The 27,807-nt window shown below is 44.7% G+C and overlaps 1 protein-coding gene across 4 annotated transcripts in view; it reads right to left on the bottom strand.

Annotated features, from left to right (window-relative positions):
• Positions 1-27,807, bottom strand: part of JCAD (junctional cadherin 5 associated) — a 79,670-nt gene that overhangs the window by 33,812 nt on the left and 18,051 nt on the right. The window contains exon 1 of one of the 4 annotated variants that reach the window (XM_054991473.1): positions 7,097-7,207. The exons of 2 other annotated variants lie outside the window; for them this stretch is intronic. The gene's annotated coding sequence lies outside the window, so the exon portion shown is untranslated. Of the gene's footprint in view, positions 1-6,364; positions 6,434-7,096; positions 7,208-27,807 lie in introns of those variants that run through there. One more of the 4 variants, XM_054991474.1, reaches the window with a different exon arrangement.

Here is a 27,807-nt window from a genome sequence, read left to right as displayed (position 1 = left end):
TAACTTAAATTTGTGTGAAAGTTGCTTCCTAAGCCCCACAGAACCCATACAAGGAGAAGTTACACAGGCATCACAGGAAAGCAACCTTCCACCGGCCCTTACAAACACTGCTCAGTTGGGAGACCGTTGTTATGGATTTGGCCAGTTATCCAACAATGGCAGCAGGTCCCATCACCCTACACCAGACTCTACAGTCAGATCTTACGGACTGAACTGAGACCACAGAAGACTGACCTACACGTGGTTTTGTTGCCAGGACCAGCATGCAAGATCCTAGCTCGCCAGCAACAGCCAAATACCATTTAAGAGGAGTTTTTTTCTCTCCTCTCCTTACCTGGGGGCAGGGGTCATTTTGTAGAAAAAGAGCTGGAGGAACTCATTACCATAACTTATTAACATATGCCACACCCCTTTCCATCACTGGAAGTATGTCATTAGCATAAGTGATTTGCATGTGCCACACCCCCTTGCCATCACCGGAAGTATGTCATTAGCATGACTGTTTTGCATATGCCACACACCCCTGACATCACCTATCCTGGCTGTTTTGGACCCAATCCTGGCCATTCTGGGCCGAATTGGGCCCAAAATGGCCAAAAAGGGGCCCAAAATGGTCAAGATCGGGCCACTGCTGAGTGGGAGAGTGACCCACCACCCGTCAGAGGCCCAATCCAGGCTGAAACAGGTCCAAAATGGACGAGAGTCAGGTGGGCAGGGCCACCTGACATGTGACCTCTTTGGGGAACTGCCGGAACTATGTTCCTGCACGTTCTTCCTCGAAATGAGCCCTGCCTGGGAGTAGCCAATGGCATGAGTTCTTGGGTACCAGACAAGGCAATTAGCCCATGGCTTGCAGTTTGGGGGCTGTGTTAGCTGCTCAGTGAATCAAGACCTGCTCAGGATGTGTTTTATTTTGGCAGTAGTATAGGCCACAGTCCCTATCCCTTCACCAATGCAGCTCTTTGAACCATTTCCTTACAGTACAGCCCTCCTACCTGTATAGAAACCATCATCTGATAAAACCTAAACATACAGCTCTAATGAATAAGACGCCTAAAGGATTTAGGAGGTATAGCACTTGCTATGTTAGCAGAATTAGGCAAAGAAAGTTAAAACATAACTACTTCATGTTGTGCCACGTTCTCCACATATGTGCGTGCACACAGAGACACTATCTCAAAGTTAATTTAGGGTGGCTTGCAGCCAAATCTGTTAATATGGGAAACTTGGACAGCATTTCACAATAAGCACATCAGTCTCCTGAGAACTTCCAAAACACATCCCTCTGAAGATAAATACTCTCTGGGCATAAAGAAATTTGCATTTGTTCAGGTGGCTGCTTTGGCAGTACCTACCCCTATGCCCAATTATTTGTCCAGTGATCCTGCCTCCTTAATTAAGCAGAATTTTGCAGACATTATTTGCCTTCCATCTCCATAGAACAAAAGGCCCTGTGTTTATTTCCCCTGGGTGTTCTTTCGGTCATGAGAGATGAGTCCAATTATGTATCTTCAGAACAATATGCCACTGTAATCCGTCAAAACCAGAGGATAAAGCCCCAAATCGTTTTAGCCCCACTATCTTCAGCTGAATTATTCCAAAGGATGTACTTACAGAATGATAGCCCAAAGGATGCAAATACTATTCGCATGAATCTCCTTGGAATTGTGCGTACTTGCCACTCCGTCCCCCACTATGGTCAGCAACAGTGTCTCTCAAAAAGAGAACAGCAAATTTATGTGAAACAGGGAGAAAGCCTAAGGTCTACTCAGAAGTAAGTCCCATTTTATTCAGTAAGGATGACTGTCAGGAGCATGCTCTTAGAAATGCGCCCATATTGTTGCATTTAGCTTTGTGTATGGGTTAGCTCCTAAATGTCTCTCTCCTGTGGCATAAGAAGGGGCTACGACATCGGCTCCGAAACAGCACTGGTTGGCTTCTGTATTGCTTTTATGACTTCTTTGGGGTGGGCGGGGCCACACAACCAGTCAAAGTAAACTGAGGACTTTCTAGTTCCATGGGCTTCCTAGGTCAACTGGTGGTAGCTTTTAACTAGCACAGAATGCTTGTTGAGGATACTATTTCTGTGCAGCCTAGAAGTGAAACACGGGGGGGGGGGGGGGGGCGGCGGGTTTTTTTGAAAGCTGATTGGTAAGACATAACTGAGCCTTTCATTCCATGGTCATTAAAACAGGCAGTAAATCCCCTTCTTTGAACACATTACCAAAGATGATGTACAACCAATTAATCTTATCAGTCGCTCTTAATCTTATAACTCTAGATACCTGAATTCATTCTACTCATTTTATTGAAAACTCTACACGTCAATTAAAACCATCAATCCACAAGGCTTATCTGTAAATGGAGAGAACATTATAATACAACGGACACTAAAGAGATATGTAACAATACTAACAATATCATTGTGCTTTAATATGATTGGTCTTATTGTTGTATCTGTTATTGTAAAATTGATAGACAAAGTATTTTTTTTAAAAACAGGCAGTAAAAGCCATAGCAAGAGGAGGACGTTCACACTCTTCTGTCATTCCACAGAATGTACAAAACAAAAACGTTCAGGGGCATAGGGCTATTGTATAATGGAATGGTTCTGGAAGGCACTTTTATAAGGCAATAGGATTGTAGTCTACTCCACTGTTTATTGTACGTATCAACTTATTTTTACTGCATTTTTGACTTTGTAATCTACTCCTGGCATTGTTTATGGTATGTCGTGCCTTAGACAGTTTTCTGTTAACACTGTATTGTCGAAGGCTTTCATGGCCGGAGAACGATGGTTGTTGTGGATTTTCTGGGCTGTATAGCTGTGGTCTTGGCATTGTAGTTCCTGACATTTCCTCAGCAGCTGTGACTGGCATCTTCAGAGGTGTAGCACCAAAAGAGAGAGATCTCTCCATGTCACAGTGTGGAAAACAAGTTGGCAGGTAATTTATATCTACTCAGGAAGGTAGGGTTGGGCTGAGTCATCCTGTAAGAGGATCTCTGTCTTTTGGTGCTACACCTCTGAAGATGCCAGTCACAGCTGCTGGCGAAACGTCAGGAACTACAATGCCAAGACCACGGCTATACAGCCCGGAAAATCCACAACAACCTTCTGTTAACATTGTTTTCTAGTTCTGTAATCCTAGTCCTAGTCCCCGTTTCTTGGATGCCTTATGCTGTCTGACTGTATTGGATTTTATATTTTGTAATCTGCCTTGACTCTCAGCAAGAAAGGTAAGTTATAAATAAATATATCCCTGTATATAAACTACGGGCTTCAGGTTTTGGCTGGTTCCCTACTTAACGTAGCCCACCATCAACTGGATGTTCTCTGTAGCAGCTCTCTCCCTGTGGAACAAGCTACATAAAGAGGTAAGAAAAGCACAGTCTCTACATGTTTTTCAGTGGCCTAACAAGGCTATTCTATTGCAATGGGGTGTAGGATGCAGGCAGTGCGTAGAGGGGGGGGGGGCGCTATCTGGGGTTTTACTGTACATTGTATGTTTTAAATTTGGATCTGTAAACTGTCATCAGCTACAAAGGAAAGGAGGGGTATAAACAAATAAAATGTAGCTCACATCCACTCTGAATCATCCCAGAAGTCAAGCAAACAAGGAATACCTCATCAGAAAGCAGGAACCCTCTCAGGCCCACAGGCTTCATGGCAGGATACATCCTTTGTATGACTAAGATTAATCCTGGCATCTGGTTAAGAGAACTCAGTAACAGGGCAGAGGAAAAAATTGTGTAAAACCCTCAGAAAGCACTGCCAACTTGACCTAAAGCAATTGCATGGGATTTCAGACATAACTGATGTTTTGACAGCAGTTTTAACATGGGTGGTAAAGGGGCCCATTGTCGACCATCTCTCACTGCTGGTAACGAACAGTACAAGACCCACAACCCACTGCACCTTCTGCTATGTCAAGTCATTAGCTAGTGTAATGGAGAAGTGTCTAGGAGCAACAGCTCTGATAATCACTATGATAAACTGACATCTTATTAATGTTGAAATTATCGTTCCCTTCATTAACTCAAAGGCATACACCTTTCCAATAAAGAAAATTATATAACCCCCTCCCCCACTTCCTTATTATGGCTGTATTTGGTCATGTTTTTGGTCAAGGTCTTGGAAAGCCTTGAGTCTTCCCAGTTTTCTTTCTGCACAAAGATAACCACCATTGTTTTAAGGTTTCCGGACACCTAAATCTTTCAGGTGTGAGTCCCTGCTGCTGTTGCATCCTTAGAGTACTGTTCTCCTTGAAAGCTTCGTCACAAAGATGCTGTCAATCCACTGATTTAAATGGTTGTTCAAGTCTGGAGTGAATCCTGGGACACTCCCGGCGTCTCTCCTGAGTGTCCAGTGTCAGCCATAAAATGTCACATGTATAAAATGTCCCAGTGTCAGCCATAAAATGCCCCACACCTTTCTGCTGTTTGGGGTATTTTATAATAGGGAGGCCCTGACTGGGATACCCCAGGTGAGCCTGATCTCGTCAGATCTCAGAAGCTAAGTGCGGTCGGCCTTGGTTAGTAATTGGATGGGAGACCTCCAACGGAGACCGGGGATGCAGAGGCAGGCAATGGCAAACCACCTCTGTTAGTCTCTTGCCATCAAAACTCTGCTAGGGGGTGCCATAAGTCAGCTTTGACTTGAGGGCACTCTCCACTACCATACTAGGGGGAGCGAGAGGGGATCCTCAACCACGTTAAATCAAGAGACTTGCATCTGACTGTCTTGAGGAACAAAACGAAAGACCAGGGGGCACCTTAAAGATTAGTGACAATTATTCCAGCAGGAGCTTTTGTGAAGCAAATCTTACTTCTTCCAGGCGTTTATAAGGGGGGAAACATTTTGGAGATTTTTATAACAAAAAAACCACAGGGGTAGGGGAGGGAATCCATACAAAAATAATTATCCAGATATTCGGCTGTATGATCTCCCCTAGAAGTTGCTGCTGCTCTGGATTTCTATCCTCAAGCAAGACAATAATGAAAATACATTCATACATCAATATTATCACACAGCCCTGTGGGAGTGTGGGGATGGCCTATTGCTCCCCAAGGACAACGGCAAGATGTGTCACTGTGCAAACCATACTGAAACCGTAGCATAAATCGATACACATAAAGCACCCATGAACTGGTAGGCCATTTATAAGAAATGAAGAACACTCTGTATATGATCAGAGGCATCTGCTTCCATTAAAGAGTGAAAATGTGCAGCGCAGACTACTAGCGTTCAAAGCAGAGCCCAGGGCCTTTCAAATTCTGCCTCGAGTGAACTCCTGAAGTTTTAGGACTTGACTGTTATGCACTTATCTGATCATTCAAACGTAAGGATTGAGAAATAGTTTTCACTCCTGTGTGGCAACAAAGAAAAAAAATCAAAGCAAAGACTCATTTGCTCATCGCTTATCTGGGGGACAGAGTGCATTCCTGCAGTTACATCCAATGCAACCAAAGGCTTCTACCTGTCTGGCTCACCCTCTCTTCTAGTCAACACAGGTCCAGAATGAGAAGCCCATCTCCCTGTCTACTCAGCTGATGAAGGGATGGGTCAAGCCAGAAGATACTTTTGAAAAATTAAGGCAACAGTCCAATTCTATGCATGAGGCAAGTCTCACTAAGTTTAAGAACACCTATTCCCAAGGAAGTGCAAATTGGCCCATGGCCCTTCGGTATGTTCATCAGTGATGATGCAACAAACTTCACAGTTTAGAACTCTTGGATACAGTGAATGAGGATCAGAAGGGGAGATTTTAACGTATTTTACCTTCTGGCCAATGAATGATTTTATCTGAAACCCAAATACAAAATTCTAGTTAGACTTTCCTAAAGGTCCAGCTCTACCACTGCAGCCCCGTCAATCGCAGGTACCGTTACCAACTTAAAGGTGCTACTGAGCTTTTTACTATTTTGCAACTACAGACAAACACTGCTAACTCCTCTGGATTTATTACCAACTTGGGCCACCTCCCCTTGAAGGCAAGTCACCGAATCCTAAGGCTCAGGTGGTCTCCGTGTTGGTCTGCAGTCGCATCTTAAAGACGAATTAGATTCCCAAGGGAAGAGATTTCGAGTCAAGAGGAAGGGAGCTTTGGCTCACCCCCCCCGGGAAACCTCGCCGGTCTTTAAGGTGCCACTGGACGCGAGTCTTGCCCTCGTACAGAAATAGGGGCCGATGAAAACGACGAGGCTCGATTTGCACTGCCGCCAGCCATGCAGCCGAAGGGAGAGGTCCTCTCCATCGAGGCCGCTGGCAGGGACGGAACTTGGCGAAAGCCGTTGCCGGCCCCGGCTGCTTCCTCGTCCCCCAAGCCTGGGCTCCAGGAACGCGAGGAAAGGGAATGTCGCAAACCTTGTCAGGTCTTCGCATCTTTTCCGACGACTCGCAGCTCTCCTTGCCCCGCGGCGGGGGAATGGCAGGGCGTGCCGTGGGGAAAGCCGGGGGCTCCGCGCTGCCGCCAGTCACACCCTTGCCGGGAACCCAGGCGGGCGGTGGTGGCTGGAAAATCACTCTGCACTCGCCCCGAGTCCCGCTGCAACTGGACCACTTCGGAGACGCCCGGAAACAAACGTTTCCGAACCGAGCTCATCTACCCCCAAGGCGAAGAAGCCTTCGAAAGAAAGTGGCTGCTGGCAGGCAGGGGAAGAGCCAGGACTGAACGCTCAGCTCAACCTCTCCCCGCCAAGGGGAGGAAAACAGCCCCGTGCGTAAGGCGCCAGGCGGGCACAGTCTGCAGAGCGGGCGATCGGGCACAGACGACGTTGGAAGAACACGAAACGGCGCGGCGTAGATGGAGGAAGAGGAGGGAAGGGGCCGAAGAGCCCCTGCCTCGGCCCGCGCCGAAGTCCGCTGCAATTGCTCGGCCCCGGGCACAAGCACGTGCGGGCAGATCCGCACTTCGCAAAGAGAGAGGGAGAGAACCGCCGACCCCCTTCTGATCTGGGGCGGCAGAAAGTTTCCCGAGCTGCTTTTTAGGCGCTACAGCTGCAGGCATCGAAAAACAGAACGAGCCCCCCTTCCCCATTCACAGCAGAACAGCAAAACACAAGGGTGAGTTAGATGAGCAGGCTGGAGCTACGGTACCGGTTCCGTGATGGATACGCGGGACCCTCCCGTGCCATGGTCGCCGCTGCTTTCTGCGCCTGGGAGCCCAGCAAAAAGTTCCCTCTGCTGAGCATGCCTGGTGGGAACGGGCCTTTTTTTCAAACTCCGCTCCTCCCTGGCGCTAGAGGGACTGCAAGGGAGCCGGGAGGCGCTGCCTGCGCGTTTTCAGAGGCTTTTCTCTCTCCCCCGCCCCATTCCTCGCAAGAAAGAGACTTCTTTGGTGGTTGCAACTTACACAGTAACGCTGTGGGAGAATTCCGCTTGTCCGTCCCTACATTATCACCCCTGAGAATATGTTCGCTTATGGAAAACTTGGAGAAAGCTGCTGTCGTCGTCGCGCGTGGAAGAACTGGCGCAGAGGCGAAATCTTTTACAGATTGGCAGGCTCACTTTTGCGCTTTTAACAACTTGATCAGCAGAAACCCGGTATCGTTTGGTACAAGGCGCAGAGCAGAATTCGGCCTCCTCATCTGACCTACTCGAGTCCACACAATCCAGAACTAGGGAGCGGGAGCCTGCTGCTGGCCCTCCACCTAACCCCTTCCTATTCCTCCAAAGGACTGCAATCTCCCTGTGCGCCCCCAATGAAGCAGCCGGCTATGTGCTCTTGAGTGGAGACTGCCCATTCCAAGGCACATGCATACACATAACTAAAACCAGCAGACATCCTTACCCAGTTTGCCCTCTCCCATGTCACCAACCCAGCTCACATTACAGTTAATGCTGGTACATCCCACATATATATGCATATGTAACATATATGGCATGTATGAATGACATATATGTAAAGGAACAGACAACTCATGCTCACTTTACAATGAAATTGAGGGCCAGGGCTGGCTCCACCCTTTCTCCCAGTCCGGAAATGCCTTCCAGGTGGCTCCCTTGCGTGAATGGGGCTTGAGGATGTGATGGGCTCCACCTGGCTGCCCAACTGGGTTGCTTAAACCAGAGTCAACAACTCCGCACCCCACCCCGCCTGTCTGGCCAGGCTGAAGTAGCTCCCAGCAGCCTGTGACTGATCTCAGCTGTAGTGATTTGTACCTGTAAGCCCAGAATGGATTGCCCAGCCCATATATCAATCAAGTATTGAGTTATAATTGCACAGAAAGGAAATTGTCCAGGGGGGGAGGGACTTCTGGGGAAAGAAAGGAATTTTGGTGAGACTAATGAAATATCTCAGGGGTGGGGAAAACACATCTGGGATGGCTCCCTTTTATTTTCAGATGGATGCTTTTACAAGTGGGTTTCTCTGTGACTATACCTATAGATTTTTTTAAAAAAAACTTTTCATGCCACAGAGATAGCTTCAGGTGGGTGGCTGTGCTGATCTGCAGGAGAAGAGCAAGCTCAGGCGCTGATCCTCTGGCAGTCTAGTCGGTCCCTAAGGTGCTGCTGGACCTGAACCATGCTAGGGTGAGAAGCACAGAACAGTCAAGGTGGCAATCAACCACATTTCCTCTACAGCAGAATTCTGGGTGGATTTCTGTAGGAGTGTCAAAGGATATTAGTGACACTTGAGAGATTCTCAGGTCAGGGCCAGGTTGCTTCCACATGGAGCTCTTGCTCCCCCTTGCCTCTCCAACAGTACCAGCTCTTCTGGGTGCTTTTGCATGACATCATCATCGCATCATCCCTTTGGGGGGGGGGCTTGTCCAGCCCTGCTCTGCAGTTTTCCAAATCTACTTTTGCACAATCTTTTCTAAAAAGCCATACTTAAAGCAGATATACAGAAAGCGTAGGGACGATATAGATTTTGGCGCCTCCTAGCCCCCATACAGCACAATTTCCCTTCCCATTCACCATTACCCCCACCTTGCACACAAGTAGTCTTTTTGCTAATTCTTAAAATTACTCGTACTTCATTTTTTCCCTCAGTGAAACCCAAAGGGGCTTACTTCGTTCTCCTTGCCTCCATTTTATCTTCACCACAATGCTGTGAGGTAGGTTAGGCTGAGATAGTGTGAATGAACTAAAGTCACCCAACATGGCAGAGCGGGGATTCAAACCAGGGCCTCACATATCCTAGTCCAATGCTCTAACCACTGCACCACACTCTAACTACCGCACTACAAGGATATGTATTTATTTCAGTGTCCCATCTCCTGACTTAGTTTCAGCAGGGGATGGGGATTAAGGAATGGTTCCAAAGACTTCATAGAAAAGGTGGGACTGGAAGGAAGCAAGAGAATCAATCCCGTTATTTAAGGAGTTGGTAAGAGGGCCCTTGACTATGGAAGACTTTAATGGTATGGGGATGGAGTTTTTGCTGGATTTGGAAGGTGACACTGAAAGCCAGTGTTGTGATTTGAGGAGATGTGTGACCAGAAAGTGTCCTTCCTGTGCCATACATAGGCATGCACAATATCCTGGCAGGCACAGAGAAATCCCTGATTCATTACCATGGCCCAGAAAGCACACCCCCCCCAGTCCTACCCCTAACCCCACACACACCAAAGAGGAGGGAGGGGTATTAAGAAAGTATTAAATGAGATTTTCCACAGTCACAGCTCACAAGAATGCATCTGACGAAGAGAGCTGTGGTTCTTGAAAGCTTATGCTACAGTAAAGTTGGTTAGTCTTAAAGGTGCTACTGGACTCTTTACTATTTTGCAACTACAGACTAACCTGGCTAACTCCTCTGGATCACAAGAAGAATCACAAGAAGAATGCTTTCCTATGTAGATGAGTATAAAATGTGCTTTTCTGAATCCAAAATATCAAGTCTAAGAAAAACTACTCTAGAAGATATTTTATTCTCTTTTCATACCCACTGAGAGCTATACTAATATACACCACTTTGTTCTGAATTGGTACATATTTAAGAGATTTTTGTTCCTTCCTTACACTGTGTAATCTGCTTTGAGTCTCAGTGAGAAAGGCAGACAATGAGTGATTCCGCACACGTTGGATAATGCACTTCCAATCCTCTTTATAGATCATTTGGAACAGATTTTTTTGTGTGCAGAACAAAAAATCCACCTCAAACGATAAAGTGCATTGAAAGTGCATTATCCATCGTGTGCGGAATCAGCCTATAAGTAACGTAAATAAAGAAGTTGGGCTGGCCAATTTTTTAACCTGATAAAAAATTCCAACAATTTTGAGGGAGTGTATACTAAAACCCTGAAGTTACAGCATTTGGTGCAAAATTTATCAGGGGGTTCATGGGATCCAGTGCGCCATATGTTACAGCCTAGATCTCAGCGAGATCATAAATCTGCTCCAGGGATCTACCACTTCAGTCAGCAGCCAGAGAGGCTCATGTCATTGAATAATCCCCGACAGAAAAAAGTCTTCCACATAGGAAATGGAATGGCAGAGAAAGGGGTTCTAGCTGGACGTTTTCCTGGACATGCTGGTTTTGTATATTCTAAATAAATGCACACATGTATGGAACTTACTGTCACAAAATGTAGTTGATTCATCTTGGGAAAGCATTACGGGGGGAGAAGGCAGAAGGCCCTCCTCCTCCTGGTCCCAGCTTGAATTGGACCCCTACGGTTCTTTAAAAATTAGTTCCCCCACAGCTGCTGTGTGGCTCTCAGGAAAACAAGTTCCCCAGACCCAAATAATTTAAAAATGGTACATCCAGTTCAATCCTGAATTATATCTGGAAGGACAATATCGAAAAAAAGACAGAGAAAACGTGGGGAAAACCCTCCCTGGTGTGAAAGCTCTGTGGCCAATGCACAAGTGCCAGCTGTAGCAAGGAAAGCAGTGCGGAGAAACTGAGAAATGTGGGTGCAACCTTTGTTTTTAAAAAAGGGTGATAGGGAGAAGAATTAGGGAGCCTCCCCAACCTGCATAGATATCAGGAGGGGGAGGAGCTGGGCCAAAACGTTCCCCAGCACTGAGACAGTGTTATCAGCTGCAAGCACTTTGTGGAGAAGCAGGTGAAGGTAAAGGGGGAGGGAATCGAGGAAGAGGGGAGAACAGAGCTACAAGGGGTGAGGAGGAATGGAGTCAATACATGAGTCCTCATGGGTTCCCACTTGTCAAGGTTTCTGGGCCATGATAGCCCAATGGCTTGTCTATCTCCAGGGACAGTAAACGTCTGAATACCAGATACCAGGGACAGACCATAAACAAGGGCTGTTTTCTTCAGGCCCTGACTCTCAGCTGCTCAGAGGTATCTGCTTGGCTGGGGTTAATATTTAGCTCCGTCCCCTAGCATTGCTATCTTCAGCTTCCCATGCTCTTGTATTTCCTGGCCATGATGGCATCATTTCCTAGGAACGGAGTCTCCGCCCTCCAACTCACATCTTGATTTGTGTTATCAATTCAGAGCAAATTCTCTGCCTGGACTTTATGGGTTTCCTGCCAGCCCAGGCACATTAGCAGGGCTCCAGTCAAAAGCCATCAAAGAGTTACTTCTTTGCCAAAAGATTTGATCCAGTACTCGGAGAGAAAAAGCTCTGCACCAGAGCATCTAAACATGTGAGCAGCCTTGTGGCCTGGACAGCTTCAAGCCCTGATCTTCACCAAGAACAACAGCTGCAGGTTCAGAAACAGGCTACGTTGACATCTGGCCAGAAGCAGCCAAGATGGGCATGCTTTGAAAAACAGCCGCCGCCCTCCCAGAAAAAACAAGCAATGGCAGCTGCCAGTCATCAGATGCAACAACAAAGGAGTGTGTCAGCCTGAGCAGGAAGGTGTCAGGCGCAGTTGCTTGTCTGAACCAATAGTTGCAGGATACCTTGGGAGACACAATGGAGTCCCTTAAGCACCCAGGGAAAGAAAAGCCAACCAAAGCAGCTCCAAGTTCAAAAAGAAGGCAACCGCCTGACAGAAGGTAGAAAACCATGAACTCTATATAATCTTAAAGCTAATTATTATTTCAATTTTATGTTTTTTCTAAAGTGCTCAAAGTGCTCAAACAGTGCAAAGACAAGTGTAAATACTATAAATACAATCTATAAATATAATAAACATATCACAAAAAGCTCATCCTAGGAGAGATACATAATCACAATCAGACATTGGAAAAATTCAACAGGTAAGTAGTCAGTCCCACATTTTTAAAGTTGTTTCTTCTTAATTTTCAGATAGCTAATGAAGGTGTGATGTCGAGCTTCTCCAAAGAGAGCAGCGTTGCCACCGTATCTGTTTTCTCCAAGGAAAACAACATTGCAGCCGTTTCTGAAACGAAATAAGAATGGGCAGAGCCTACCAGGCGTTCGCCAGCATTATGATCCTGTTTTGTATTAATCACTTTTTCAGAGGCTCAACTTGCCCATGACAATCAAGAGTTTTTCACCATCCAATCTACATCACCCAGTTGGTGTATGCTTTCGACGGGATATTCACCGCCAAAGCAGCTCTGCAAGGAAAGGCACACAAAGAGTACAACATACCAAAAGGAAGCAGAGAAGATGTATTTTTCAAAATTAACCTAGTCTAATAGCTCTGACAACATAGCAGAAGGAGTTCCTTTTTGGTCCAGAAATTTGCTTTTGGTGGCTCCCTGGCAAACAAGATGTTGGTGGAAGGAAATTATAGTCTTGTGTGTGGACTTTTCTGTTTCTTATCTATCTGGTGCCAAATAAGGCCTTGATAAGCACCACTGGGCAATGGTGCTTCCCTACCCCCCACCCCCAACTATATGCACTTCTCCATCCTAGCTATAAACATTTGATCATAAGGTTCCTACTTTCTCCCCCACTGGATCGTGTCTCTTTAACAGTAGCTCAATACACAGAAAATTAATAGGTGAAACATTCCCTACTGCTAAATTCCATGCCAGGAAATGTTCCAGCTATTGGATTTTTGTTAAGCTGTCATTGAAGGCACAAGGTGCCAATTTAAAAAAAAAGCTGTCAACCTCATGCAGGAGATAGGCAGGCAAATGTGAAAAAGGGAAGATGGGATGGAGGGTTGCCAGCAGGCCTAGACATACATGTCCTGTCCCTGTAGAAGTTTAACAGAGATTTAAAGAGCCAGCATGAGGTAGTGGTTAGAATGACAGACTAGGATCTGGGAGATCCAGGTTTGAATCCCCGCTCTGCCATGGAAACTCACTGGGTGACCTTGGGCCAACCACACACACTCAGCCTAACCTACCTCACAGGGTTCTTGTGAGGATAAAATGGAGGAGAAGAGACTATGAACGGCTTTGGACCATCATTAGGGAGAAAGGCAGGGTATAAACAATGTAAGTAAGTAAATAATGTGTCGAAATAGGAAGTGGATCTGAAGCTGTACCGTGGCATGAAAGCGAATAATATCACCTGGTCAATAAAATCTACCCTGTTAAGCAACTACTCAAGGGACGGGCCATTTTTCTCCAGGTGTTTTCACAATTCTAGATGGAAGGTCATTGTTTTACCTACGTAGGGTAACTTTAGATGCTTTAGAAACTAGCAGAAACATCATTTTTCTGGTCCTGGGAGATTTTGCCAGGGTTTCATGTAGCATGAGAGACATTTCCTTCTCTTGTTGGGTATTCTTATTTTGTTATGTATCACTTTAAGCCATTTGGTAGGCCTATTAAAAACACGACGTGTTATACCAACTGTCTTTTAGGGGAAAAGCTTCTTCCAACAAAGACACTTGGATCTGCTGAGGCCGTTTCTATCTTCAGCTTTGCTTCCAAGAGCCAGGGATTTCCCTGCATCTTTAGAGCTCCTGTATTCTTGGGCTTCTGTATTTTTTTCTGTACATTTCTTGATTTATTAATTCATGGCCTGCTTTTCTTCCATCATAATAGTGTAGCATAGTGGTTATAATGTTGGCTTAGGGCTACAGAAATCCATATTGAAACTTTTGACAGCCAGAAACCTCATTGAACCCAATCACTGTCATTCTAACCTGCTTTGCAAGGCTGTTGTGAGGATGTAAAGGAAAACCATATGTGCCACCCTAAACTCCATAGAGCAAGGGTTGGAAAAAATAGTCCATCCTGGGACTCTAAGTGTCAGACTCTAACTTCCCAGGAAGTCAGACATCCAGGCACTGGCTAGACTCAGCAACTGCTTTATCCATCGTTTTATGTGCATCCAAGACCAGAACTTGTGTCATTTCCTTCCAACTGCGAGATGCTTGTGAGTTTGTATCTGAAATGCAAAGCACCGATTTGTAGCACTATGTAAACTATTATAACAAGCATACTCTTAGCATTGCCCCTAATTAACATTATTGCGCCTAATTTCTAGAAAGGACCTTGGGTATGTTTTGTCCTAACCAACTAGAAAGGACAGAGGGTCTCAACGATCCTTGGAGACCCCCACAGCCGGTTTCACTTTGCAAAGTTAGTAAGTGTGTTAATTTTTCATTGAAAACGTTTTACAGTTTACTCTGTTGCCCTAAAGGCCTGGTTTGCATTTCAGAGCACATTTTGAGACTGCCAAATACCTGAAGGTTACCATAACTAACTCGTCGCATATGTTGATTAAATCCCCAGCGATTTCCCCCTCATCCTTCCCCTTCGATCCTACATGGTAGATATTACAGCTCTATTACATTACATGCTCCACAGATGCTGTTCAAAAACAACATTAGTGTTCTCCCTTTCAGAGAAAAATGCCCCTAGATGGTTCACCACCTGTTTAGAAAAATATGCACCCCCATTTTTGCATATTAAGCCAGGCAGCTCCAAATATTTTACTGAGGCGGCTTGGAGAGAGGGAACTGTCATGCAAAGGAGATGTGTTGCTTGCTTGTTCTTTAGCACATTTTTGACCCTGGTCATGCAATGATTAAATTTCTTAACAGCTTTAACAGCTTCTTAACACTGCTTTGCATGTAGAACATGAAGCCTTGTGGGCGTCTCTGGGTGGCAGGGAAACCAAGAAAGAATTCTTTTAAGAACGTGTTCCCTGATACATTGCTCCATACCCATTCTATTTATGTTGTTATTAGGGTTGCCAACCTCCAGACGGTGGCTGGCAATCTTCCAGAATTGCTACTGATCTCTAGGCTACAGTGATCAATTCCCCTGGCTGCTTTGTAGGGTGGACTGGACTCTATAACATTCTACCATGCTAAGCTTCCTCCCCTCCCTAAACACCACCCTCCCTAGGCTCCACCCTTCAAATCTCCAGAAATTTCCCAATTTGGAGTGGACAACCTTAGTTGCAATCTACAACCCATTTACTCCAGAAAGCACAGTTATGTCCGTTTAGTAATTCTGAAAGGTAAACTGGTTTATTCTAGTGGCTAAGGGTCAAACTAAATGAGATAATGAAATTTTTAAGGACTATCTCCTCCTGTAACATCCAGTTCAGCATTTACAAACCTCTTCTCAAGTCCCAGAGCCAAGCTACAAGTGATGCCTGACACAGGTTGGACACTTGTCTGCTTCCCTCAAGTTTTCATGGGAAATGTAGGCATCGTGGTCTTGCAGCTGTAATGGAGAGCCAAGCTGTAAAACCAGGACGCCTACATTTCCCATCAAAACTTGAGGTAAACTGACAAGTGTCCAACCTGTGTCAGGCGTCACTTGTAGCTTGGCTCTCAGTCTCTGTGCCCCTGCTGGCAGAGGTGAGGCTGCTGGCAACCTGAGCCAGGGCTTTTTCAGTGGTGGCACCTCGCCTTTAGAATGCCCTCCTTGTTGAGCTCCATCTGGCACTTTCCTTCCGGAACCAGCCAAAATCTCTCTTTCTACCTAGGCTGCTGATTGAGGAGTTGCTGCTTTTTTATGGCCTGCTTCTAGCCTGAAGACTGTTTCATGAATATCATTTAAGGCTGTTCAGTGCTTATTTTATGCAGCTTTTATGCCTTGGCTTTTTTTAAAGTGACTTGTTTGATTTTGTTCTTAATGTTTTGGATGTGAACCGCCTTGAACAGGTCTCTGGAGAGGCAGCATATACATTTTCTAATTAAAAAGAGGTTTAGTGTTCACCACACTGAAGTATTATTACAGCTGTACCAGTTTGATCCATGCATGAGGGAAAGGGGGTTAACCCATCTTCCTCCAATCTAAAATGGCTGTTGGAAGCTACTATTTAAAATAACAACAACATTCAATTTATATACCACCCTTCAGGACAACTTAACACCTACTCAGAGCAGTTTTCAAGGTATGTTGTTGTTATCCCCACAACAACAATCACCCTGTGAGGTGGGTGAGGCTGAGAGAGCTCTGAGAGAGCTGTGACTGACCCAAGGTCACCCAGCTGGCTTCAAACAGAGGAGTGGGGAATCAAACCTGGCTTTTCAGATTAGAGTCCTGCTGCTCTTAACCATTACACCAAACTGACCTACAGCAGCAACTGTACAGGTATTGTGTTTATTGACTGTAGCTTCGTCTTAGAGGGACATGGGGTTGCTTCTGGCTGAAAAAATGATTTTGGGGTAATGGAGTTAACCCACTGTCTGCCACCATGGTTCCAATCCGAAAAGGAATTATAGTTTAAAAACATAACATGTAGTTTGGCTCCATGTCACTTCATCATTTCAGGATCTGGTCTGATTCTCTCAGGTGGATCAGTTTACTGAAGCATTTGTCTTTCCCCATCCCTCATACATTCATGATACCAGATATGATCCTTAAAATAGAAACGTTTGCTTTGGACAAGAAAGGGTTTGATCCTGTTCTTGGATACGGCATCATCATGTAGAAACATTTATCTCAATGAGTCATTTAGTTCACTGTGATACACGTGAAGTACTTGAGCTAGCAATTAATTTTGTGTTAGATCTCGTAGGTACTATAGTTACCTGTCAGGTAGACGCTCATATTGCAGATCAAGAGCTGAGGTGCGGGGCAAATAGTTTGCCCAAGACTACCTACCCCATTTGTGGCAGAGACTGTTGAGCTGTGAAGAACACTGGCATTTGGGGTCTAACAGTAGCCCTTGGTCAAGATCACTTTGTAAAGCATTAAGGCAAAAAAAAAAAAACCCTACCCCAAACACCTCCAGGTTCTTAGATATGTTGGCCTATATCCTATCAGTGCTCTCTGTAAAGTTGGAAGCCTTCCTTGAACGTACGTGGCTCTTCCTCCAATGGAAGGGACACTTAAGTTGGAGGAAGGCTCTTTAGGGTAGAGGAACTTAGGTAAGGGAGGTGCCACTTTTGTTGAGGAGATCTGCTTTCCATCACCAAGCCTAGATTTCCAAACACTCTTTTAAAGGTGTTGGTGTCTTTGCTTTTAAAGGAAGACGAAACGCACAACCTTTTTTTCCCAGCCAAGGAGTTAGCTTTTCACCCAGTTGCTTCTCTTGGTTGCGTTGCTGCCCCTGGGCTTGATGCAAGTGAGAGTGAGCATTCCTAACCAGGGACATGTCCTGGTATAGTCTGCCTTCCCCATCCCCCTGTAAGCTTGCAAAAGTAGGCCATTCCCAGCTGCTGGAGAGGGTGCCCCTCCTTGTTGAATGTGGGTCTTGTATTATTTATCTGCCCACGTGACTATTCCAAACTAGAACTCAACAACAACATCACGGCACAGCTATAATTATCACAAACAACATAAAAATATGCTGGGTTTTTTAAAAAATTGTTTTCTTGCTTCCAACCTATGCCAGATCTGTGTGCTTACATCTCAGAGAAAATTGCTATTTGGACCTCTTTCATTTGGACACAAAGATACATTCGCTCCCCAAAGCATGTGTTGCTGGCTCTGTTTCTCCTGGTAATTTTAGAAGGAATGATGGTCCCTTGGAAAGGGGGATTGTAATCCTACAGTAGTACCGCAGCCGGTTGCAGGAAATAAACCGTATCACAAGAAGACAGGAGCACAAGGCTATTTAATCTTCAGAACGGATTGCTTTCATGCTTCTCCTTATCATTCTTTGTCCCTGACGTGTGCGTGCACGTGCATATTTTAAGTAGGCTGTGTTCCTATGAGGATTGGCCAGTGAGATGCTGAAACAGAGCATGACCATGCAAGAAGAAAGACAATTTCTTTTGCTGTCCCTCTTACTCCCACATCAAACCTCAACTACAGCACCATGAGGAGAGAGAGAGAGAGAGAGAGATCTAGATAGAGGGGTATAATGAAAATTCAGCTGAAATGCTTTTACTAAACCATTTTAGACTGCTAGGAAACCCTTTTGTTAGAAATTATTGCAAGAGGAGGACACTGAGGTCTCTGCATGGAGCTGCTTTCTCCTGAGTCAGTTCTTGAACTGTTATAGTGCAATCCAGAGTTACTCCACTCTAAGGCCATTGATTTCAAGGGGCTTAGACTGGAGTAACTCTTCTTAGGATTGCACTGTTAAAATCAGTCTGGTCTATTCTGAGTGATGGAAAATCCAATGAAAGAGCTTCATGTGTGAACCAGTCTTAAACTGTTCCATTGGATATCCCTTTCTAAAACTTTAGAGTGTATTTAAAAAGACGGCACTGAAAGATTCCATAGACTGTATAACTTGCAACGCAATCCTAAATGGAGTCACATTTTTCAAAACTCATGGATTTTCTGTTGACTTAGAAGGGTGTAACTCTACTTCAGACTGCACTGCTAATGAATATAGCATATTGTTCAGATAGGGTCACACCAGCGGTAAGTCCTTGCTGTTTCATGGATCCCTAAATGTTTTATCATATGGGCAGAGAAATCTGGCACTTTTTCTACAGCTGCCTATGAACTCATTTGAAAGGCTTTTGTCAGATCACCCAACCAGATAGTCGAATTCCAGCAAAGAGGCATGGCCCTGGGAACAAAGAAATTCCCTGCATGAATTTCTCAACCATTCATTCCATCATGAGGCTCAAATAAAGGGAAACCAGTACACCCCTACACACACACACACACACACTCGATGTAGTAAGAAAACGAAGGAGTCTCTTAGGTCACTCTAATGAGAAATGGATAGGCTCTGTCCACTGGATCGGGAACCCTACAATAGACAGCCTCCCTGATCATGCATACAAAGGCTACATGTATAACATAGAAATTGGACTTTATGCACAGTTGAACACAGGACTGTTCTAGGTTTTGGTGGGCCTTGGACAAAGAGTGCCTGGGGGGCTGCCTCCCCTCCTCTGCTTGCCACCATGCCCCCCCCCCATCTCCTTGCCCATCTGTCTGCGTTCTCCCCTCTCCGTATCTATGCTGAGCAGTGTATGCAGCTAGGTTGAGTGTGGGTTGTGAGAAAGCAGGTGGGCTGCAGGGGAAGAGAGCAGGTGGGGGACAGCAGCAGTGGGCTCCACCAGAAGACCTGGGCCTTGGCAGTTGCCCCTCCTCAGGATATACTGACGTTGGCTCCAGCTGAACATGTCCAAGGCAGGAGCCGCACCAGCCACTACAATCCTGTTCCCCGCTCCCATGCATTCACTGTACATGTGCATTTATATGGGAGAGAACAGACAGAGATTGAGGTCAAATAAATAGCCTCTTTTCTGGTCACCTATGGAGAATAAGTATATTTTCCAGGTAACCAAAAAAAGAATCATTTTTAAAAAATTGTGCTTTCCTATATTTTACGCCAGAAATGACTAACAGGTATATAGGCAATGGGCAGGCCAGGAATTTGGGGGGGGGGCAGTTGTGAGCTAGTAATTTTGTTGATTTATTTGAAAGGATGACTTTGGATTCTTTGCAGAAAATTCTCTACTTCCTTATGTGAAAGTAAGGTTATTAAAGTTCAAATATTTTGATTACTTCCAAAAAATATTCCTAACTGTACATTTAAAAGGAGAAAAAAAGCACATCACAATGCTACTATTTCACTGAACAGTAGATATTTAGTTTTCTTGGGAATGCCCTGTAAATCCTAGACTGCAGCTGACCTATTGTTAAAGTCATCTGTTTTCAGAAAGGGAACAGAGGTAGATAAGCCATTATGTTTAGCATTAGCCATATGTTAGATTCAGATAACTTTTCTGGCTATCCCTGTTTCTGTGTGGTCAATTATGGTTGGATTCCAAGGATCCATTCTACAGTATCCAATCCCCTGTAGTTCTTTAGATCAGAAGTGGTGTGGCACACAAGCTGATACTGTCTGCATATGCTCTGACCTGCTGGAAAGTTATTTAGAAAATATATATGCTGCCTCTCCAGAGACCTTCTTGACACAGCTATGGCCGGACTTCTCCTTTTGGAGGGAAAGTGGAGGGCACAATGTATCACTAAAGAGAAGGTTGAGATTTATTTCATATATGTTTTAATGCAAAACAAAAGACAGTTATCTAAAATGATGTCTTGTATAAAAGCTAATTTATACTAACTAAATTTGCAGATGATACCAAACTGGAAGGAGTAGCAAACACACTTGAATGTTGGGATAAAATTCAACGAGATTTGCATACACTGGGAAAGTGGACAGATTTGAATAAGATGCGATTTAGCATGGAAAGTGCCAGGTTCTACACCTGAGTAACCAAAAAGCAAATGCAAAGCATGCATACTGGATGAGGGATACACTTCTGGGTAGCAGTGTGTGTATACAAGATCTTGGGGTATGGGAGAATATGAGTAGTCAATGGGATGCCACAGCAAAAAAAGGTGAACGCAGTCTTGGGGTGTATAACCTCCAGATCACAGAATGCCGTTGTCCTACTATATACTGTGTTGGTCAGGCCCCACCTGGAGTATTGCGTGCCGTTCTGGAGCCTCCCTTCAAAAAGGATGTGGACAAATTGGAACGGGCGCAGAGGAGAGTGACCAGGATGATCAGGGGCCTGGAGCCCAAGCCCTACGAGGAAACACTGAGGGACTTGGAAATGTTCAGTTTGGAGAAGAGGATGTTGAGGGGAGATACGTTTGCTTTTTAAGTATGGCTGTCACTTAGGGCCAGGAGAGGAAAGGGAGCAGTTCTTGTTGGCAAGAGAGGATAGGACATGCAATAATGAGTTTAAACTACAGGAGGGAAGGTACTGGCTGGACATTAGGAAAAACTTCTCCATGTTAAGAGTAATTGAGCAGTGGAATTGGCAGACTTCAAGGAGCGGCTGGATGAATACTTGTGGGGGATGCGTTAGGTTCTTCCTGCACTGGGCAGGGGGTTGGACTAGATGGTCTGTAATGCCAGGATTCTACCGTTCTAATAGGGCTCCAACTCCTGGTCAGGAAATCCCAAGCAGGCAAGAATACAGGAGAAAACACTAAAACAGGGAGAACTGCTTCTCCTCTTGTATCCAGCAGTTCTAGGGTCAGACAGACTTCTTTTTTGGCTTTGCTTTGTCTGACACAAGGAAATAAGCCAAGAGCACATGGACTAATTGGAATTTGGAACATATTTAGAAGTCATTCACATTGAGCTAATTTGACAGACTTCCACAGCACTTAACAATAATAACATATATGGCATATACCAAGCCAGACTACAGGTCTACCTAGTCCAGCACTTTCTACTCGGACTGACAGAGGCGCATCAGAATCTCCGGCAGAGTCTTCTCCAACATCCACTGACTCTCTGAGATCCTTTCAGCTGAAGGTGCCAGCAGCTGAACTCAGGACTTCATACATGCCAAGCATTTAGCGTTTACACAGCACATTTCAGTACAATGTGCATTGTGCAAGAGGAAACACCTACCTAACAAGGGAGTCCTCCATCATTACCGCCATTCTGCAGGTGGGGAGGGGCTAGCATATTTTGAACCTGCAACTTCCGCACTCACACCGTTAGAGCCAAACACACTGGGACTCCTGAGTTTGGTGCTCCAAAGCATTTTTTCTACATATGTGGGGCTGATGTGGATCAGGCGCCCTATTGTGTGTAGGGGGGAGAAGGGACACCAATGGCCCGGGGCTATATCAGGTTGGGAAAATGGCACAGGAAGGAGGAAGGTTGGGGAAGCCTTGATCCAAACTTCTTTAAAAAGTAACATCTACTTTGGCACCTGGTGGTGGTAGAAACTTAGGTGGTCTCCCATCCAAATAAACACCAGGAACGACACGGCTTAGTTTTTGAGATCTGATGAGACTGAGCTAGCCTGGCAGAAACCTAATTTATAGGAAAACTAGAGTTAAACGTCTGTAACTGATTTGTTCTCCTAGTTTGTATTTTAGTTATCTTTTTGCCCTCCTTTCCAAGCAAATATTCTAAGCATTAGGTCTTATCTGGTAATGTGGATTAAGAAATAGTTAATATCCAGATGTTCTTGCTTACATGAAAGGTAATAAATGTATGACTTATAAGTTAATGTAATATAATTTTGCAGTTCACCAATATTACATGTATAGCTAACCAATTTTCTAGAAAAAAATTATTCTGCGAGCCATTTTTTTGTTATATTGCAGGCACATGGTGACTCATTTTCAAGCTGCATTCAAGGGGCAATTGTTGAAAAGTGTAACAGCTTTCTTTCAACCTTCTCTTAGATCTTACTCAGCAGGAAAAAATTACATATAATACCAATTTCCTGCAGAATCTCACAAATCCTTCCCTGCAGGGATTTCACCTTTCAGCAGTCTCTAGAATACAGTACACAAAAACCTAATTGGAATGGTTCTAAGTCAGAGTCGTTAGGCAAGAGGTATTTTCTTCCATGTCCTGAAGGCCAGCGTGAATGGAGTCACCTCTTTAATACAACAGCTTCATAAATCTGTGAAACTTCCAGAGAGTGAGATGATGAGTGAGTAAAGTGCTGTACTGCACACTGGGTGGGAATTTGGACAAAGACTAGGACTTGCTGCTTCTGACTGCTGCTGGTTACCTAATGCAGGTACATCGTTTAGGTTTCCCATCTCTTGATGACTTGCCACTGAATGCCTGAACGGTCCTTATTGAAAAGCACTGCTTTTCAGGTGATTGATTGCATTTATAGCCCATCTTTTGTCCATTATAGAAAATTATGAGATACTGGGAAGTCTCCTGTCCAGATACTGACCACATCCAGAAAGGGACTGAAGAGCCATGATTGTGTACTTTTAAATCTAAGCCTACCTTAGGTGTCTCTCCTCTCTCCTCCATATTATGTAATGAAGAAATACAAGATACAAGCTTTAGGAAGGTTGATGCATCAACTGCCTTCCAACCATCCCATGACGGAAAGTGCTATAGAAGTTCTCTCCGTGGTGTTTCATCTGCGATGACTGGGAGGCATAACTACTAGCTGCTGTGGTCATTACATGAGGGATATGAATGTGTGAACTAGTTTTATTTATTTATTTAATTATTGAATTTATTTATTATATTTCTAGTCCTCTCTCCCCGCAAGCGGGCTCAGAGCAGAGTACAACAAATATAAAACAGCATAACAATTTAGTTTAAAACTAACTAAAAACATCAATAGAAACAGCGATTTCTAAAAGAAAGCAGCAGCAGCACACATATTGCACATCCCAGCAATAACAAAAAACCATGTGGCTGGGTAGCTAACTGCTAGATGTTAACAAAACGGGGGTGGGGTGGTAGTGGTGGTAAAAAAAAACCCATGGCAGGAGGCCGGTTCCATGGCCCGCCTGCCTCAGCCACCATATGCCTGGTGAAACACAGGCCTGTCTGAAGGGTAACAGTTCCTGCTGGGCCCGGGTCTTCACAGACAGAGAGTTCCACCGGGTGGGGGCCAGGACCAAGAAAGCCCTGGTCCTGGCTGAGGCGAGGCAAGCCTCTTTGGAGGCGGGGCCACCAGAAGATGGTTATCCACTGAATGGAGTGTCCTCCAGGGGACACAGGGTGAGAGGCAGTCCTGCAGATATGCTGGTCCCAGTTCGCTAAGGGCGTTAAAGGTTCTGGGGCATGTGATTATAGAACAAAAGAATGATTGGATCAATGTGGTAGATTCTCAGATACAGACACAGTAACTGGGCAATGTGTATGCCTGACAGAAAGGTGAGTCGCCAGGGCACAACCTGGAGAGCATGATTTTGCTATGAATGATGCCCCAGGAGATTGTGTTGCTTCCAGATCTTGCACTCATTCCTCCTCTGCTCCTGCTGCCTGCTCTCCTCCCCAGCCAACCCTCACCAAAGCCTCAGTTGCTGCAGCAGGTGAAGGAGAAGAGGGTGAGCAGAGGGACCGAGGAACAGCGGGGAGGTGGGACAGCTGTACAGGCGTCCACTGCACTGATAAAGTAAAGGCAAAGCCAGAAATCCTAACAGAAAGGATAGCCTTGAAACTGATAAATCTCCCACTGAAGGACGGTGATAAATTAAAGAAAATAAAATATACTCTTTTGTTCCACAAGTAAGTAACACTGGGATTACCCTTACTGGGAGTTTCTAAATATACTGTCAGGGTTGTTCAGAAAATTCACTCAGCCTGTTTTTTCCCCTCCAAACCCAGCCATTTATTACCTCAGTTCAGGTGGACGTGACATTAATCAGCCTTTTCAACTTGGTCCCAGTCTTTTAGCCAAAGGGGTTCTTAAAACTTTCCTGTGTGGAACAGCATTTCCACATGAAAAACACATAATCACCCAGGGTTTAATCTTGGAGGTTAATAAAGAAAGGCACTAAGGTATGTGCGCTGTTGGCAAGAGAAAAAGATGTAGCAATTAAACTTCTTTTGTGGCAAAGAAGGGACAGAAACTGTGGAAGTGCAGCCAGTTGCAGCAGTATGGGAAGGATAAAGAATTTAAAAACATTTTAGACACTAAGAACTGCACTTTAGAAATGTTTAACCATAATTCAAGAAACTGTGCCCATATTCTGGTTCCAGGTCCAAATTTTGTACAGCATCAGCAGAAGTGGTAAAATAGCTAGGTTAGATATCCCAACATAAGATTTAAATGTCCACCCCTTCTTGCTCTCAAGCCCCAAAACATGACATACATGGGCTGAAGATGGTGTCATCTCTCTTTCTCTTAACTTCTCCACACAATGCAAGTTTCATTTGGCTCTAAGAGGATAAGCCAAAGTACATGAGGGACTCAGGATCCATGATTTTTCGTACTCATAAATCTACGTTTTGCCCAGGTCTTTCTCCTCTGGTGATGGAAGCTGCTGTCAAGTCATAGCTGACATATGGTGACCCCTGCTGGGGTTTCCAAAGCAAGAGACTAACAGAGGTGGTTTGCCATTGCCTGCCTCTGTATAGAGACCCTAGTCTTCTTTGGAAGTCTCCCATCCAATCATTAACCAAGGCTGACTCTGCTTAGCTTCTGAGATCTGACAAGATTGGGTTTGCATGGGCTATCCAGGTCAGGACCTCTCTTGGCTATTCTCCATATCATATAACAAATACAAGATATTTCTCTTCTAGGAAATCTTAAGATTTGGAGAGACAAACACTTGAATACTTTAGATAATTTCATTGTTGATCAGAGCCAGTTTGGTGTAGTGGTTAAGAGTGCCCGGGACTCTAATCTGGAGAAATGGGTTTGATTCCCCACTCCTCTGCTTGAAGCCAGCTGGGTGACCTTGGGTCAGTCACAGCCTCTAGGAGCTCTCTCAGCCCTACCCACCTCACAGGGTGATTGTTGTGGGGATAATGATAGCATACTTTGTCAATCACTCTGAGTGGGCATTAAGTTGTCCTGGAGGGTGATATATAAATCAAATATTATTATTACTATTATTATTCATATGTTGGGATAGGATGAATTGTTTTGAAAAAGAATGGGTTTAAGTCTCCATTTTGTCAGTATTTTGTAGGATACACTCTATTGAGAAAGCATGATAGCCTCAAAGGAAAATCATCCTTACTGAGTGCTCAACTTTCCAAAGCCTGCATCACCTAGCTGTATTCATTACTAATATGCCTGGACAGCTGCCCTTTGAATTAAACCAAGAAATGGAAGAAAGATCTTCAGGACAATATAAGTAAGGAAGAATGGGACTGAATTTGAAAAACATGTCAGTCCAAGATTAATATCTACTAGCTTTAAAACGAATAACCACATGATCTTATTTCTGTGGTATTTAACACCCCACAAATTGGCACCTATATATAAGTCAGTACAGCTTAAATGCTGTAGGTTCATACATGGCAGATGTATTCCATATTTTCTGGCTCTGTCCTAAAATATGGTTATTTTGGAGAACTATCATTCAATTTGTTACTGAAATGTTAGGTAATAGGATACCCTTTGATCCCAAAACAATTCTGTTAGGTATTTGAAAGGTCATATCACGACATTTCAGCTCAATGAAACACCAGTGGGGGAGAGAGGCTGGAGCATTTGGCACTTTCCAGTCCTCTGGCATGGAGGCTGATTTTAGTGACAGATTATATATAGGCTATAAGATCAACAATTTCATACTGAGTTCCTTAAGAACTCTATCTGAAACAGGAAACTTTATAGTTTTCGATTTGCGTAGTAGTCCTAGAACTTCATCTCTCTTCACAACAATTTGGACCAATTCTTCAGACACCCATTCAGAAAATAGTAGCTGTGGCATGGGTACTCGTCCCACATTTTCCCTAGTCATAATCAATGCAAAGAATTCATTCAGTGTCTCTGGCATCTCCCTGTCTTACCTTTGTCACCCAAAGTCCCAACACCATCCTAGCCAGTTTCCTGCTCCTAATATCTTTGAAGAAATGCTTAATGTTTTTAATGTCTTAATGTTTTTAGCAATCCTCAAATTCTCTTTTTTTGCTTGCTTTATAGTCAGCTCACATTTGTTTTGCCAGAATGTGTGCTTCTTTTTGTTCATTTTAGAAAACTTTTCACTTTTTAAAGAAAATCTTTTTTCCCCCTTTTATGGCTTCCTTGACTTTGGTCTTTAACCAGACAGGCATCCTTTTAGACTTGGCATAGGGTTACCAGCCCCCACTGGGAGTGAGAGATCCCCCCCCCCACAACGCCTCTGCTCACTTGGTGGGGAAGCACGACCACGAAATGTGTGCTCACTACCTTATTGCGCCAGAAAATGAAATCATTTTTTGACACAACACAGAAACTATAGGTCAAATGGCGGCGGGGGGGGGGGGGGGGAGCTTTTTGCTAAAATCAGCCCCAAACATTAAGTTGCCCCACTGGCAGAATTTGTAGCTTCCACATTGCACCAGAAATTGACATCATTTTCTGGCATGATGGAGGGGGCCCAGGAAGGGTAAGTCATCACGCTCCCACACTTCGCAGCAAGCTGATTTGGGCCCAGTGACATCATCATGCCGGTGTGGGAGCAAGCATGCAAGAAGCATCTTAGGAGCACAAGGAAGGTATTTATTTATTTATTTTATCGTATTTATATTCCGCCCTCCCCGCAAGCAGGCTCAGGTAAGCACTGGGTCCCCTCTCCCACTTGGATGGTAAGGCGACCAGTTAACTCTAATTCTATCTAGGCCTGAGTTAGTGTAGTTTAATAGTTTCGAGGCATCCCAGCAAGATTTAACCCTCTTAACTTCAGATTAGCACCCCTTTTCCCCTCCCTTCTCCCCTTCTGTGGCAGTATGGTGGCAGCACCAGCCCAGAGAAGTGGCCAGCCAGCCCAGGTACCAAGCTGGCCTCCTACAGCTGTGCGGTGCCACTCAGAAGTGATGGCCAGAACTGGGGATCAGCGTGATGGTGTCACTTCCTGCAGTGATGTCATCAGACCGCCCCAGGAGCATGTTTGCACTGGGCACATGTAGTAAAAAAAAATTAATCCCCCAGCCTCTCCCCAGGGTCTGGAGGCAGAGACTGCAAGAGGAAAAGCTACAACAGAAAGGGGTACAGTACCCCATGCCAGTGTGTTCTTTCAGCTCCTCAAATGGCACTGCTGTGTGCATGAATAGCTTAGATGTCCAATGGTTTCATCCTGCTACCCTGAGAATGAGTTCCTAAATATTGAGGCCAAAGAATCTCAACCTCTTTCCAGTGACTCTACCACATTCGCACATTACTGAAGGCACTTTTTACCCCTATTCCTCCTATTGTGTGCATGTGTGGAAAGAAAACACACAAGCATTCAGTTCTGTGGGAGAGAAAAACAG

This window comes from Eublepharis macularius, chromosome 11, assembly GCF_028583425.1.
Source record: "Eublepharis macularius isolate TG4126 chromosome 11, MPM_Emac_v1.0, whole genome shotgun sequence".
Classification (NCBI taxonomy): Eukaryota; Metazoa; Chordata; class Lepidosauria; order Squamata; family Eublepharidae; genus Eublepharis; species Eublepharis macularius.
This window is presented reverse-complemented; position numbering and strand designations above follow the sequence as displayed.